Source organism: Triticum urartu, chromosome 1A, assembly GCF_056163025.1.
Source record: "Triticum urartu cultivar PI428250 chromosome 1A, HENAU_Tu73, whole genome shotgun sequence".
Taxonomy (NCBI): domain Eukaryota; kingdom Viridiplantae; phylum Streptophyta; class Magnoliopsida; order Poales; family Poaceae; genus Triticum; species Triticum urartu.
In genome coordinates this window covers 254,450,435-254,467,469 of record NC_141873.1, presented here as the reverse complement: position 1 = coordinate 254,467,469, position 17,035 = coordinate 254,450,435, and the positions used below count along the sequence as shown (strand labels likewise).

Below are 17,035 nucleotides of genomic sequence, written 5' to 3'. Positions count from 1 at the left end.
ACCTTCAATTTTGTAGGAACGATTTTATTGCTCGAGTAAGATATGTGTTTACCAAAGAACATGAGAAGGGCAAGTTTTTATACATTGGAACTTTCATTACCCCCAGTATTTTAGTCCTTTTCCTTGCATCTTGCTCCCAGGAATCCTTGAGTGTATAGGTTCTCTCCATTGAAACCGTTTGGGTAGAATATACTCATGGTGGTATAGTTGTTTTACCAGTATTATAATTCAGCTGTGCAAAATTTAATTGCGGCTGTAAGGATTCAGGTTTGTCTCATGGTAAACCTTATCAGTTAGACCTGGTAAAAGTTGAATACTGCATCCATTTATATTATATTCTGCTGAATAATATATCAAATTATTCTTCTCTTTTACGGCGGTTTGCTAACTTATTTTGCATAGCATTTCTAACAGCATCAAGTGTGTTCTTTGATGAATCCTAAACAGATATAGACGTACATCTTTGATTAGGCCACCTAATCAGTTTACTTTATCTAATAGATTGAAAGTTTTTTGGTTTCTATTTATGGTGAAACAAATGGGTTCCTCACAATTTAGTTGATGGTAAAGAGTTAGTGAAGCCGACATTCCAAATTACTTTACTAGATTAATCGTATTGCACTTACCTTTCATAGAATATGAATATTTACTTTGGTTTTCATATCACATCTTTAAGATATTTAGTTGAATCTGCTTCTGTTGGCACCCAAAAGTTTATCAAACTATTTTACTTTTCCTTTATGCAACATTGATTTACAAAAAATAATCAACCTTATTTCTGACGTTTACAAAATTATATTAAAAATATTGCACAGTGGCACTGGAGCAGGTTATATTTCATTTTTTGCCCGGTGCAACGCACGGGCATTTGTACTAGTATAAATATATAAAACATCCTCGCATAATTAAATTACGCAAAGAGATGTGGCCTGGCGTCGAAGCCAATGTCGATGCGGGGCGTCGGCATGACAAAGCTTGAATTCGTAGGGCGGTCCAAGTCCCCAATGCGGCATTCGCCGAAGTGTAGACGGGAAACTGACCGAAGCAACCATCGTTAATGCAGCCATCATTTGATAGATCTGTGTGTACAGATGATGGAACAAACTGGAATAATAATTTCTCGGGAAAATAAACCCAAGCAAGCAAAAATTATTAGGATTAATAGCACCTGGTTTATTTGTTGTAGCAATTCGAAGAGAGACATGTGGATGTTCACGAATTTGCTTCTGTTAGGCGGACGCAGGCTAAGCTAGCAATAGTAGTAGCACGTGAGAAGTGCACGAGAGAGATGATTCACAAAAAGCATATACTGTCTTAATTATATAATGAGGAAAAGAGACAACGATTGGATCTGCCCTGTATGATGCCAGCGACCGACGAGATAGCAAACTTTATGGTCCTCGTGCGACGGTGTGAGGTATTGAATTAAAAAAGGGGAAGAAACGAATCTCCCTGTGGTGTGTTGCCATCGAGCCGAGCTTTGATCGGTGCATTGCTTCGCCCTATCTCTTCAGCTAGATCGCGCGTGGGCCAAATTGAATCTGGATCCGATGTATTGCCAAGCAGCGGACGCGAACTTAGGCCATACTGTGATCTATATACATACAGTAGTACAAACTGATGTGTGCTTGTCGGCTGAATTTTGATCAGTCCTGCGCACTGCTCCTCGGTTGGATCGCCGCCGGTCAGACTGATTTTTGTTCCTCCAGGCTGCCGCCGGATGCGCGTGCTCCTTTGGGAATTTCCACGCCCAAGTTGGATGTGCTCATAATAACCACATCAGAGGCCGGATCCGATGTACTACAAGGCGGCGGTACGACAACCATCGTTGAAATTTTCTGGATCATGAATCCTGACCAAACTACAAACAATATAGCACGACATGAAAGCAATGACCTGCGAAAAAGATGATTTAGAGTATGTAGAACAGATCTAATTGAAAAAATATCACCTGATTATCCCATCGATTCGTGATGATCGTCCATCAGGCTCTCAATAAAAGCATCAATGCCGGTTCTATATCTGGCATATCTCGTAGTAGGTATCCTAAGCTAGGTGTCTTGGAGCGATGGTAACATGGACACGGGATTTAACCCAGGTTCGGGCCCTCTTGATGGAGGTAAAACCTTACATCCTGCTTTTGATTGTATTCATATGGGTGTAGTATAGAGTACATGTATCTACCATGAGATTGTTCTAATGAGTATTAGATGTTGTCTATTGACTAGCGTGGCCTCGATTTATATAACACACCAGAGGCCTAGGGTTTAGGAGAGTCCTCGTCTTGTGAGCCAAGTCTTGTGGGATCTCTCTTGTATGCGGCATGGACTACCCGAAGTGTCCCATGAGTGAACCGCCATGGGGTCCTTGGCCCGATCCAGCTGGTCGAAAGATGACGCGGTGAGTACCCCCTAATCTAGGACACCATCAGCCGGGCCGGAGATGGCCAGGACTGCCCACATGCATGCATGGTTCAGCTTCATTCAATCAGTATAATTTGATTATAAAGTATATTGTCTTGCGTTTCTATTCTGCACAATTCCTTCCATTCAATGCCAAACAATGTTCCATATTTTTATTTTTCACGCACAATATCTGAGGTTATTTTGTGAATGGACCGCCCACATCTAAAATAAAATATGGGATAAGAAAATTCGATCAGACGACATAAGAACTGTAAAAACATGATATCTATCAGTTTTGTACAGATCGATGATCTATCTCAGTGGTTCATCATGTTTCTTATAGAATTTCATATTCAACCAAAGGAGGTGCATGACAACTGCATTTGATTTTGATCCAATTATCAAAACAGGTTGTACTTTCTACAATACTAAGTGGCATGTGATGACTTGCGAAAGTGTAAGCCGTTGAGGCAGCAGATAAACTATACACCAATATCCCCGATAGGGAAGAAAATTAGAGGCAACTGAACAACCATTAGGTATGCATATATTGGTTCAAAGGAGTAACAAAACATCCACACTAACAACGAAGCAGATAAGAAATTATAACGAAGGGTATTCATAGCCGTAGCAATTACATCTTAGTAATTTGCTCCACTAACTTAGTACTTCCACTAGAATCATGGACCCCTTTATTAAGAGACACATAGTAAAAAAAGCCTATGAATGAAGAGAAACACAACTGATGCAGAGTAGTGAAATGAAAAGATTAAAAATGTGTGATGGGCTCCAATTATAGCTTGTTTAAAGAGAAAATTTAGGGGTATCCACCGCTGTTGAATCCGTCGGCAAACCCACCATTGTTGCTCCCGCCACCGCCACCACCCGCTCCGTCACCAGTTCCGACGGCATAGCCTTGACCATAGGAGCCTGTGCTACTAGTTTGTCCGCCCCCAGAGCCAGAACCAACTCCCATGCTTGGACCTTGAGCAACACCTCCAGTTTGGCCACCACCATTGCCGCTACCCCCTCCACTAGCATTGCCGCTACCCCCTCCACTAGCATTGCCTCTAGAAGTGTCATCGCTGGTAGCTTGTCCACCTCCAACGCCATCACCACCTCCATTTCCACCATCACCGCCACTACCACCGTTACCACCACCGTCAGCATCAGAGTAGCTGACACCACCAGCAGAAGGAGTCGGTGCGGTTGCTATGCCATTGGCACCGTATCCTTTGCCAACACCACTTCCGGCTCCAGACCCGCTTGACCCATCTAAACCACCACCTACACCACCGCCCCCACCCTGACCAACAGCTTTGGCATACCCATTGCCACTAGGGGCTGATGCCGAGCCACTTGCACCAGCACCGATGCCATAGCCACCTCCGAAACCGGATGCAGGTCCGCCTTGAGAACCACCACCAACACAATTTCCCGCTCCTCCACCAGTTCCCTTGGCAGTGTTATACTTGTTTGTGCCATTTCCATTACTCTCACGTATCTCAAGTCACCGCCTGCTCCAGATCCTTCACCCCATCCACTCCCGGTCCCACCCGATGAGCTGCCACCACCTCCTCCTCCTCCCACGCCTCCCCCTGCAGCACTAGAGCTAGTTAGCATCCTTGAAGCATTGGTGAACCCAAGGCTCACAAGGACAACAAAGCCAAGGGCTACAAGCTTAGTGCTAGTAGCCATTGTGAGTCAGCTGTGGAGTGTGAGATGAGTTGGGTGTGGAAAGCAGACAGGGTTGTGCGGATATATATAGTGGTGGAAGCCGCTCATGGTTGATGGGTGTTGGATCTTACACACAGAAGGCACACGCTTTGGGCTGTGAATTGACTGAGTGATTCGATGACACAAGTTCTTAATCACGGTAGCATGTGGTATCATTGACTGCACTACATGCATGCATCGATCAAGCAGCTTGTAGACAACATTAACTTCTCATGCAAATCCATTCATATCTTTATTTGATCGGTAATTAATTGATGAGAACTGGTCAGAAAATTAGCTACTGAGACTAGTCACAGTGGAGAGTAACTTAGAGTAGTAACATGCATTTGTTACTACTCTATGTTACTACCTCCACAGTGGGTAGTAACATATGTATTGTGTTAAGCATCACTTCATTTATTAGGCTATAGACTCGTTTTTTCTTGATATGTGTGATGTTACAGTAACTAGCTATGTTACTACATGCCTTTCTTTCTTCATTAATTACATGCCATATCATCTATTTTGCCTAGATAAGTGTGATGTTATCACCTATGTTACTCCCATTATGGGTAGTCTGATGCTTGGTTTCTCTCAAAGAGATTCCATCTCCTGACAGACTAGTTATTTAATTCTTCTCTCTCCGCCACATGAAAACGTGACTTCTGCTCGATATCACGACCTCATGATAGATGATTGATCGCAAAGTAGTGCCTATATATAGATTGTTCTAGGCGATGTACTTAGATCACAACATTATTTTGCACTTATATTAATGCCACTTAACCAGTATCAACCATGCATGCACACCGCGGATGTATTAAAAAAGACAAGATACATACTGTCGGTATATCGTAAGTATCTTACTGCTAATCTCTATATCTCTATATACTACTTAAAAAACGTAAGGTACTCATTTCATCTTTCTTCACACCACCTCTTCGACCAACCTTTCATGTATATGATATTCAATCACCTTAATTTACTTAACTTCTAAAACAATTTCACTTTAATTTACTTACCAGACTTCTAATCAAAATATAGGGTAATTCACGGTCAAGATTTGATGAACATTTATTTACAAAATCGCATTATTATTGACAAGTAAATCACAAGCTAACCTACTAGAATACTTATATCTCGTTGCAACGCATAACATTATTATTCTAGTTACCAACAAAATCTTGTATGTTTTGCTTAAATAGTGATTAACTTAACGATTTCGATAAATAAACACACCCTCACCTAAACACATTACATAAACACTATGTACTCCCTCTGTAAACTAATATAAAAGCGTTTAGATCACTACTTTAGTGTTCTAAATGCTCTTATATTAGTTTACGGAGGGAGTATGTATTAACACTAGTACATGAGCCCCTACATATTAGTTCCTAGAAGTACATGAGCTCCTACGTAAGGTGGACATGTGCTCTGACCGTGTGGCGCCGCTCTTCGTTGTCGGTGCATGCAGTTTAATTAAGTTCCTTAAAAAAACTCCAGCTAGCTCCTACCTATAGCTAGTAGGCGAGAAGAGTTAATCTTCTGGTAAACCACAGAGAGTGTTGACTTAGCTTAATTGCATACAACGGCCACCCAAGGTTTAACGCGTCGTCGAGGTCAACAAATTTGATCACTAAGGAAACAGGGATAATACTAGTCAGTTGTTGGCTATCACATATGATTACACTTGGCTGAAGCAGATGAAACCTGTCCCAAAAGATGTTGGCTATGCTGCTAGGGTTCTGCTAGGGTTTTGGGAATCCTCCTGGTTCAGAGCTCTAAAGATTTGTTAACTGTTGAACATGCCAATCTCATGGACATTGTTAAGATTAAGTCTGATATAATTAATGAAACCCAGTTCTTGGAGGATTTCAAAATATGACCAATTAGAATTGGACGCGGAGGTGTAAGAGCCATGAAAGAAATAGATATTTGATGAAGTTCCCAAATGAAGCTAAGCTAGTGGATCTGTCCAAATTTTATGATTTCAACCTCCAAGGAACTGGTGTTTTTATCAATGTGAAGAGCTGAACATTTGATATTCAAGCTATTGGCAAGTTGCATCAGTCTGGGTGAAGTTTGGCAGGGTACCTGAATGTTTTAGGCACTTTTTTGCAATGTGTGAGACTGCTGCTTCCATTAGACTCGTGCTAAAAATTGATATGGGTATTATCACTTCAGAAATGGTCAGAGCTGAGGTGGGAGTTAGAGATATCGACAAGATTCCTCGCTACACTGAGATCACTGCAAAAGATTTGATGATATACAGGGTTACTATAAACTGGAATCAGTTATTGAGCATGGCTGGTACACCGAGTACAAAAGACAGAACATGGAAGAAGTTGGACAAGGAGATATGGGAAAAAAAATAGAAGAACTCCATTGGGAATGAGACCGGGAGAGAGACAATTTCTTTGAGTAGTTTGAGCTTAACCCAATTTGAAGATAACTGGAAAATAAGACTAAGGAAAGCCTGATACAACAAAACCAAATAATGGTGGGGCTACATGATAAAGGAAAAAAATGAAAATTGTGCTAGATAATGTGTTCCCTAAGATTCAAGAGATAGATGAGGACAAAGCTAGGGTTGCTGCTTTCAGAGTTGTTGAACATGAGAATATTTTGGATCTTGGAGCTAATAAGAAGAAGTTGAAAATGATGGTTAGCAAAGAACAAAAAATTCTAGATGATTGAATTCAGAAGATGGACCAGAGAGATCCCATGGATAAAGAACTTGCTGGTATGGTGGATGAGGATCTATACTTGGACCTGAGTCAGGAGGGAGGAAAAAACCATGATCCTTATGTAGAGTATGGGGATTACAGTAGAAGTTAGGATACTAGAGATTCTGTAGGAAACAGAATGGACATGATCCGTGGAAGTCAGAGTGATGGATCCAATGCAAAAGAGAGAAGTGTCCCTCAAAGAAGATACAATAGACTTACGGATAGGGAGGATGTAAGGATTGAAGATCTGGCTAAGGAGAGAGCTGTTGATTCTGAACTCTCCTTCTTACATATGTCTGATCTTGTAGGAATTGATCTAGGTTGCTCTATTGATATGGTAGAGCCCAACCTACACATTATTGAAAAAATGGAACAATCTAGAGAGGATATTTATTTACAAAATATTAATAATAGAAAATGTTGGAGAGCCTAATATCTTAGGTCCTATGAAGACTGGTGGTACTGAATTATCTGAACTTTGCTCTGGTAATGAAAATTCCGAGGTTGATGTAGAAGAGGGCTACTATGACCACTTGAAAAACATTTTTTCAATGGTAGAAAACCTTAAAGATGCTCAACAGTTATTAGTTGTGCGAAGCATTATGTTCCTATTAGGGGTTTGAAAAGGCCCCAAAAGAAAAGCAAATAAGTTTTTTCGCCTGTTTTGTATTCATCATGATAGGAACATGTGACGCCCCCGATTTAATCGTACACTAATCATACACGCAAACGTGTACGATCAAAATCAGGGACTCACGGGAAGATATCACAGCACAACTCTACAAATAAAAAAAGTCATACAAGCATCATATTACAAGCCAGGGGCCTCGAGGGCTCGAATACAAGAGCTCGATCATAGACGAGTCAGCGGAAGCAACAATATCTGAGTACAGACATAAGTTAAACAAGTTGCCATAAGATGGCTAGCACAAACTGGGATACAGATCGCAAGAGGCGCAGGCCTCCTGCCTGGGATCCTCCTAACTACTCCTGGTCGTCGTCAGCGGGCATCACGTAGTAGTAGGCACCTCCGGTGTAGTAGGAGTCGTCGTCGATGGTGGCGTCTGGCTCCTGGGCTCCAACATCTGGTTGCGACAACCAGGTAGAAGGGATAGGGGAAAAGAGGGAGAAAACAACCGTGAGTACTCATCCAAAGTACTCGCAAGCAAGGAGCTACACTACATATGCATGGGTAAAAGTGAAAAGGGCCATATCGGTGGACTGAACTACAGAAAGCCAGAAAAAGAGGGGGGGGATAGCTAATCCTGTCGAAGACTACGCTTCTGGCAGCCTCCATCTTGCAGCATGTAGAAGAGAGTAGATTGAAGTCCTCCAAGTAGCATCGCATAGCATAACCCTAACCGATGATCCTCCCCTCGTCGCCCTGTGAGAGAGCGACCACCGGTTGTATCTGGCACTTGGAAGGGTGTGTTTTATTAAGTATCCGGTTCTAGTTGTCATAAGGTCAAGATACAACTCCAAGTCGTCCTGTTACCGAAGATCACGGCTATTCGAATAGATTAACTTCCCTGCAGGGGTGCACCACATACCCCAACACGCTCGATCCCATTTGGCCGGACACACTTTCCTGGGTCATGCCCGGCCTCGGAAGATCAACACGTCGCAGCCCCACCTAGACCAACAGAGAGGTCAGCACGCCGGTCTAAACCTAAGCGCACAGGGGTCTGGGCCCATCGCCCTTAGCACACCTGCACGTTGCGTACGCGGCCAGAAGCAGAACTAGCCCCCTTAATACAAGAGCAGGCTTACGTCCCAATCCGGCGCGCGCCACTCAGTCGCTGACGTCACGAAGGCTTCGGCTGATACCACGACGCCGGGATACCCATAACTACTCCCGCGTAGATGGTTAGTGCGTATAGACCAAATGGCCAAACTCAGATCAAATACCCAGATCTCGTTAAGCGTGTTACGTATCCGCGAACGTCGACCAGGGCCAGGCCCACCTCTCTCCTAGGTGGTCGGAACCTGCCCTGCCGCTCCGCCTCAAAACTCCACTCGCGGGTGCTCCTCAAGCCGACCCGTCTTTAGTCACCACATGTATCATGTATAAAGTATATAGTATATACCCGTGATCAACTCCCGAGTGATCACGGCCCGATAGTATAGCATGGCAGACGGACAAGGATGTAGGGCCACTGATGATAAACTAGCATCCTATACTAAGCATTAGGATTGCAGGTAAAGGTAACAACAGTAGTAGCAAGGACAGGCTATGCATCAGTATAGGATTAACGGGAAGCAGTAACATGCTACACTACTCTAATGCAAGCAGTATAGAGAAGAGTAGGCGATATCTGGTGATCAAAGGGGGGGCTTGCCTGGTTGCTCTGGCAAGAGAGAGGGGTTGTCAACTCCGTAGTCGTATTGGGTAGCAGCGGTGTCGGTCTCGGTGTCTATCGAGAGAAGAGGGGGGGAGAAACAATAAATATATAAGCAAGCATAAGCATAGTGATGCATGACATGACAAGTAACGACGTTAGAGGTGCCCTAACGCGGTAGTAGGTGATACCGGTGAAGGGGGATGACATCCGGGAAAGTATCCCCGGTGTTTCGCGTTTTCGGGCAGAGGAGTCGGAGGTGAAATGTTGCAGGTTCACTATGCTAGGGACGCGTGGCGGGCGAACGGGCTGCGTATCCGAATTCGTCTCGTCGTTCTGAGCAACTTTCATGTACAAAGTTTTTCCATCTGAGCTACGGTTTATTTTCTATTAATTATTAAAGATTTAAATCATTTTTAGGACTAACAGAATTAATTAATTTAGGAAATACAATTATGACATCAGCATGATGTCAGCATGATGTCAGCGGTCAACTCTGACCGTTGACCAGTCAACTGGTGGGTGGGGCCCGTCGGTCATTGACTGTTATCTCATTATCAGAATTAATTAGCCTAATTAGGTTTAGGTTAACTAAACAGAATTAATTAAATTAATTAATTATCCTAATTAATTAATTATTATAATTCCTTTTTTTGGGGGGCATGGGGCCCATATGTCATAGGCTCATAGTAATTAAATAGGGCTAATTAGCTTTAGCTAAATGATTAGGTTAATCTAATCCGATTTAATTAATTCTCTAATTAATTAATTAACATTTTAATTATTATATTTATTATTTATTTTTCTTTTTTTGTTAAAAACGTTCTGGTCGTGGGCCCCCCTGTCATAGGCACAGGGGGCCTTAACGGGTTTTGGGCGCCGGGGCGATGGTTGTCGCCCGAACGGGCGCGGTTGCGGGCGCCGGGTCGCCTGGACCCGGGCGGTGCCTTGCCGGCAGCCATGGCGGGGCACGACGCCGGCCATGGAAGGGAGCGGGCCATGGCGGATGCGGCGGACGGCGAGGACGGCGCAGAGGGCGCGGTGAGCGCGTGCTCACCGCAGGCGCACGCGTGGGCGGTCTAACGTGCGGTGACCGCGAGCGAGGGGCGAGGCAGAGAAGGGGAGAGGCCCGGGGCCTCACCAGCGTTGACGGGGAGAGGGGGCGACGAGGCGTGAGGAGGCCGGTCGTGGAGGAGGATGAAGACGGGCCGTCCGGCGACGCGGCGTCAGGGAGGCGGGGTGACTACGGGGCGAGGTGGCGACGAGGTCTAGCGGCTTCAGAGGCAGGGCGGCGTCGGGCTCGTTGCCCCTTCCCGATCCAGATCGGGTCGGGGAAGAGGAGCGAGAGGGGAGGTGAGCCGGAGACGGGCGGCGGGCTGGTGCAGATCCGGCGACGGAGCTCGGCGGCGGGGCAGCGCACGCGAGGCGGCGCCTGGTGCCGACGATGACGACGGGAGGCGTCGGGCTTGGCGAGGCGTCGGTGGGGGAGGGTTCTGGCGCGGGAGTGGCGACGGAGGTGGGAGCAGGGGAGGGAGAGGCGAGCTCAGGGGAGGAGCAGGGCGTGCCCGGCGGGGGGGGGGGGGGGTCCGGCGACGGGCGTCGGGGCGAGGGGATCGGGATCCTGATCCAGATCCAGCGAGGGGGGAAGAGGAGTGGTGCGAGTGGGGGAGAGTGGGGATCGGGTGGGGGTTAGGGTTCGGGGAGGTGGCCTTGTAGGCCAGAGAGGAGGGCCGGCTGGGCCTGGTGGGCCGGCCGGTGCGGAGGCCAGCTGGGCCGCTCGGCCCAGCATGGGGGGGGGGTGTTTCTATTTTTATGTTTTTTTGACCTTTTCCTTTTTTTTTCCTGTTTCTTTTAGTTTTACTTTATATGCAGTTTTTTTTATAATATATCAACTCAGCCCCTAAATTAGCATTATTAGTTAGGCTACTGTCATAATTAATTTGGCACTAAATAAATTAGTTTTACATTTGTTTATTATTGAAAAGTATTTAATAATTGTTTTAGCCCCTGTTTTTATTTAGTTTAGGCACTTAAACATTTTGAAAAAGGTTGGTTCCAACACCCAAAATAAGTTACGGATTATTTGCCACATGATGATCATTTTAAATTCTAACGTTTGAAAACCTTTATTGTTTGCCTGATTTTGAATTTGAATTTGAATCGGCTTGAACCAACTCGAGTTTATCAACAGTAACCGAGGTGACGTGGCACCATTAGCAGAGGTTTACTGTAGCTTAATTATCCGGGCGTCACAATTCTCCTCCACTACAAGAAATCTCGTCCCGAGATTTAAGAGGGAAGTAAAGGGGGAAGGTTCGGGTTACGAAATTCTAGGGAGTGTTCTTGGTCTCGGTTGTTCTTCTCGAAGAGGTCAATCCATTACATTGAAGTCTTCATTTGTCTACTTCAGGTTATCATTGTGATGTCGTTCTTTTCTCGGGAACTCCAACGTACTTACGAATAGGTAAGGGGCAGCTCGGCTACGACAGAATGCTTATGAGGGAAACAATCTGGGGGTTAACCCATGAATGAGCATAAGATTATCTCTCGAGTTGAACATATCGAATACATCAAGAGTAAGGTACGAAGGTACAATAAGAGGTTCCAAGTGGATAGATAGTTGCTCGAAGTCTGAACCAGAGTGAGAAAGGGTTTCAGAGCAGCGAGAGTAAGTATTGCGTCTGATACCAGAATAGAGCATTAGGAAGGTGGCCCGTGAATTAAATACGAAGCCAAGCGCGAGGAATAACTTCGACAACAGGGTGTATAGGAGAGTCAGGTTTCGATCCTGTGGAACTGTGGGTTATGGGCCCACCATGTGGGTTAAAAGTTGGAAGGGTGGAGACGTCTTGCGTGATCATGCAAGCAAGGCAAGTCAGAGGCTAGCCTGTCGATTATGTCGGCAACAACGACGGTACCAAGGGCGAGGGACGAAGAGAACCATTTTCCTGCTCGTCGAACGAGGCGGACCAATAGGCAAGGTTCTCGTCCATCGGTGGCTACCAGAATGTCATCAACAATAGTAACAGGGTCTTATTGACAGATTCGTACAACCGAGGTGTTTATATAAGCAGCGAATCTTTACTTCTTAGATCATATAAATCACAATAAAGGTTAACCCAACAATGGAAAGGAAAATATGATTATCAAATTAAACAGAACAAGGGAAAGGAAAATGTGTTTAAACACATATTTCAGGGGTATATCCTTCCCAAGGACAAGCAGAGCACGATATCCATGAAAGGATATTATGTCGAAAACTCTTGAGGTAAGGGGAGAGAATATCATGACATTACCCATACAACGGTGTTTGGATAATTTAGTAAGAAACATTTAGCATTGGCTTCAAATGTTCTTGTTGAAATTCGGAGTACCACAGACATGCTTCGAGATAGCATTGACATGGTCTTCAAGCAAAGGTCGAGCTTGGATACTCAAAGGATTCATCAGGAACAACATATAGAATAAGTCTTACGATTTCCTCATGGAAGAATGGTTAACCTTGCCAAATAGGAAACTATAACAATTGGTTCTCCGGCCAGGTGTGCTAGGCATGACATCACCTTACCGGGCCATATAAGGACCAACGTTATGACTCTTGGAAAAATATTACAACCATCATATCTGACCGAGATTCAGATCTGATCGGTGTTAGGAAACCTCAGACTCAAGATGCCTGAGAAGAAAAGGTGCAAGACAAATTGACGAGACGACATTGTAAGATTCTCGGGAATTGAACTGTGGAAGCAAGTTCCGAATCATGAGTTCATTATTAAATCAAGGATAGAATGAGGAGGTGGCTGATGGAATCAGCGACAATTCATCGAGATTAACAAAAGATGGATTTCCACAATTAAGTGAACAAGGAGATAACATTTGTCAGATCAAATGATATAAGGAAGTATGCTCACGGAAAACATACACAATTAAACATTGGTTGAAGGGTGCGCCCAAAATATGGGTTGGGTTGCACGACCAATGTCAGAATGGTGATTCAATAATCAATAGTCTAAGAACGAACGGCCGACCATTAACTTCAAGGCAATAGGGTTTCTAGAAGGGCAGAATCCAAACAGCACCGTTCACCTTTGGTATCCCGGTTAGATCCAACACGGGGACCAAGAAAGAATGGTGATGGTGATAAGTATTACCTGTATCAAGAATTCTTAGGAGGTGGTGAAATTCTCACGACATTCTTGACATAAAAGATGGTAATACTCCAAGGTATCGAAGAATAATTGCTGGATAGCACGGGTCTCCAGGTATAACACAAAACACGAACAAGTTTGTGTTGGAGGGAAAGCAATAATGTTGTCGGTGATAACACAAATCATCGAGGGACAAGGATGGTTACATGTCATCATACATTTGGTTGATATTCTAGAAGGAATCAAAATGTTGTTTGATGACCACGACAAATTTAGTCGAGAGGCTCCACGAAGATGTAATCGATCGGCGATGACATCAAGTGAAAGGAATGATGAAGCGAATGGTTATTGGAACCATGGGTATGACACAAACTCGAAATCAAGTTTGCTGTTCAGGGAGAAATGATATGATGAGGAAAATCGACGTAAGCTTAGCTCATCGTCGAGAATTGTGCTCCGTGAAGGACCAGGTAGCACAGTTAAAATTTAGCACAATGATGATATAGCCGATCAGGCTAGGAATGACTTAAATGAATATTAACTCGTAAGCAACAACATTTACTTAAGAGTTATTGAATCAGAGTGCGGACTCGATTCACTATTCGATGTTCTCGGTTGACGACAACCCAGAACCTAGGAACAATTGGATCCGGCGAGTGATAATGGTTTATGAAGAACCCATAAGAAGTTATGATGTCCCATGATATTCCCGAGATACCAGGGTGTAATACTCGACGGTAGATCAAAGTAAAGGTTGGACTGGTGTATTGGTCCACACAAGACAAGTGATTAAACTTGCCCGAGAAATGGGATCAAAGAGAAAATATGGTCGGAACCACGATTGCATAGGATAAATTCACAGATACCAGATGATATTGTACCAATGAAATAGTTAGTATCGCAAGAAGCTTCTGTGGTAGGATCTACATCGTGTCCATGGGCATGATCACAAAGTTCAAGGTCGACTCCCACTTCTTCAATGTATAACCTTCCATTCACCTCTCGCCTTCAACGAAGCTGTGTGTTGAAATTTTATCTGACATAACACTAGTAGAGTATGACCCGTAGTAGTTTCCGGGTTCACATAGATTAGAGAAGGCATATGTCCAACCCATCGGGGCCCCTTAGGAATATATACCGCAAACTTCAGGAGTAAATAACACAAGCTCGATAGCAGAGCATGGTTGACAAAGCAGAGGATACAATTTACCCAAGGCATTATGTATCCGAGAAAAGACTCACAAAGTTATTGAATATGAAGGACCTCGTCGGATAAAATCCAATAAAGGTTTTGGTGGTCCACAAGGGATCTGACGTGAGCATCGGTACTCAACTAGAGGAAGAAGAATGCAAGGAGATCAGATTATAGAAACAACTGACTAAGTCAATTGTCAAATGCAAAGGAATTATGATTTCCAAATCAAGGGATCAGAAGCAATGCTCTGATTAGGGATGGATAAGTTGAATAGCCTTAGGGTACAATCAACGACAATTGGATTGGTCGAGAACCAATTCTAATTAAAGAATGGCAGCTCAGCCGGAAAGGTAATTTATAAGGATCAATGATGATTGCGTGTATTCGCAAACATATTGAGTCAATAGACTCAATATGATAATGACAAGGAATGTCAATAAGACTATGAGACTTATGGGATTAACCATAATGCAAGCAAGCAAGAATTTCAAGAGCCAAAGGCTCCAGAGGATTTTTCGGAAGATCAAATAGTATTTTGAAGACTTTTGTGAAATACCTGAATCAACTGGGGATGAGCGGATACTCGGTAAGTGCGAGAATTATCCGTAGGGGTATTCATGTGCCAAAGTACGGCAAGGCACTAAGCTCAAAGGATTCTCGGAACAACAGAGAGTATTTCGAGATATCTTGTAATAACAAGATCAACGGGGAATGATTGTATGAATGGCAAGTGTATGCAGTTTTCATAGGGGTTGACGGTGGAAGGAAATCGCAAATGCGATGTCACAAAGACTCGAGAGAACATCGTAGAGTAACTTCGGAATCTTCTAGTGCATCAGGCGATCATCTGAAGTGAGGGGCTCTCCGGGAGAAAGTATTATCGAGAACCTAAAGTTAGTTTTGTTTTTAGCAAAATCATTTAACCCGAATAGAAGAGAGCTCAGAGTCCCAGAGTATAGACGAGGAGTAAAAGATCCTAATACCACCCAAATGGCGACGTGGGCCCATGGGCCGCACAGCCATGTTAGTAAAACAGTTTTCAATGTCTAGAGTCGACTTCGGCCAAAGAGTGTGGAAGGGGGATTCCTACAGGCAGTCGGCTCTGATACCAACTTGTGACGCCCCCGATTTAATCGTACACTAATCATACACGCAAACGTGTACGATCAAAATCAGGGACTCACGGGAAGATATCACAACACAACTCTACAAATAAAAAAAGTCATACAAGCATCATATTACAAGCCAGGGGCCTCAAGGGCTCGAATACAAGAGCTCGATCATAGACGAGTCAGCGGAAGCAACAATATCTGAGTACAGACATAAGTTAAACAAGTTGCCATAAGATGGCTAGCACAAACTGGGATACAGATCGCAAGAGGCGCAGGCCTCCTGCCTGGGATCCTCCTAACTACTCCTGGTCGTCGTCAGCGGGCATCACGTAGTAGTAGGCACCTCCGGTGTAGTAGGAGTCATCGTCGATGGTGGCGTCTGGCTCCTGGGCTCCAACATCTGGTTGCGACAACCAGGTAGAAGGGATAGGGGAAAAGAGGGAGAAAACAACCGTGAGTACTCATCCAAAGTACTCGCAAGCAAGGAGCTACACTACATATGCATGGGTAAAAGTGAAAAGGGCCATATCGGTGGACTGAACTGCAGAAAGCCAGAAAAAGAGGGGGGGGTAGCTAATCCTGTCGAAGACTACGCTTCTGGCAGCCTCCATCTTGCAGCATGTAGAAGAGAGTAGATTGAAGTCCTCCAAGTAGCATCGCATAGCATAACCCTAACCGATGATCCTCCCCTCGTCGCCCTGTGAGAGAGCGACCACCGGTTGTATCTGGCACTTGGAAGGGTGTGTTTTATTAAGTATCCGGTTCTAGTTGTCATAAGGTCAAGATACAACTCCAAGTCGTCCTGTTACCGAAGATCACGGCTATTCGAATAGATTAACTTCCCTGCAGGGGTGCACCACATACCCCAACACGCTCGATCCCATTTGGCCGGACACACTTTCCTGGGTCATGCCCGGCCTCGGAAGATCAACACGTCGCAGCCCCACCTAGACCAACAGAGAGGTCAGCACGCCGGTCTAAACCTAAGCGCACAGGGGTCTGGGCCCATCGCCCTTAGCACACCTGCACGTTGCGTACGCGGCCGGAAGCAGAACTAGCCCCCTTAATACAAGAGCAGGCTTACGTCCCAATCCGGCGCGCGCCACTCAGTCGCTGACGTCACGAAGGCTTCGGCTGATACCACGACGCCGGGATACCCATAACTACTCCCGCGTAGATGGTTAGTGCGTATAGACCAAATGGCCAAACTCAGATCAAATACCCAGATCTCGTTAAGCGTGTTAAGTATCCATGAACGTCGACCAGGGCCAGGCCCACCTCTCTCCTAGGTGGTCGGAACCTGCCCTGCCGCTCCGCCTCAAAACTCCACTCGCGGGTGCTCCTCAAGCCGACCCGTCTTTAGTCACCACATGTATCATGTATAAAGTATA

The 17,035-nt window shown here is 44.7% G+C and overlaps 1 pseudogene; it reads right to left on the bottom strand.

The window, feature by feature from the left end:
• Positions 1–164: 164 nt before the first annotated feature.
• On the bottom strand, positions 165–4,810 carry LOC147990750 (uncharacterized; annotated as a pseudogene).
• Positions 4,811–17,035: the final 12,225 nt, after the last annotated feature.